The following is a 413-nucleotide window of genomic DNA, read 5'->3' as shown; positions in this document are numbered from 1 at the left end:
TCTGTCTCACCCCGAGGGAGGAGGTGAGCTCAGTGGCCTTGGGCTTTGCCAGTTAATGGGGAGAAATTCCAAATAAATCCTCTGCCCATGTTCTTTCCTTATCTCGAAGGGGGTAAAAAAGAAAGCAAGAAGTCAGGAGTTGGGGGCAAAAACCCTTGTGTCGTTCACTCTAGAGAGCAAAGAGCACGTGCGCCTCCTCCCGCACTGCTCGGAGGGTGAGGAAAGCCCGGCTCCGGTGATAGCCTGGCTCCGGTGACAGCCCAGCTCCCCACGAAGCGCCGCAGCGGCTGTTCCATGGCCATTCCGCCTCGAGTCCTCCGGTCTGGAGCCATCAGCATCATCCGTCCTCCTCCCCTCCGCCCCTGGCTGCTCCGAGCGGCAGCAGCTTGGCCGGCGCGCGCCCAGTGTTCCAT

This window comes from Pterocles gutturalis, unplaced genomic scaffold (genome assembly GCF_000699245.1).
Source record: "Pterocles gutturalis isolate BGI_N339 unplaced genomic scaffold, ASM69924v1 scaffold7090, whole genome shotgun sequence".
Taxonomy (NCBI): domain Eukaryota; kingdom Metazoa; phylum Chordata; class Aves; order Pterocliformes; family Pteroclidae; genus Pterocles; species Pterocles gutturalis.
Note: the sequence above shows the minus strand (reverse complement) of the source record.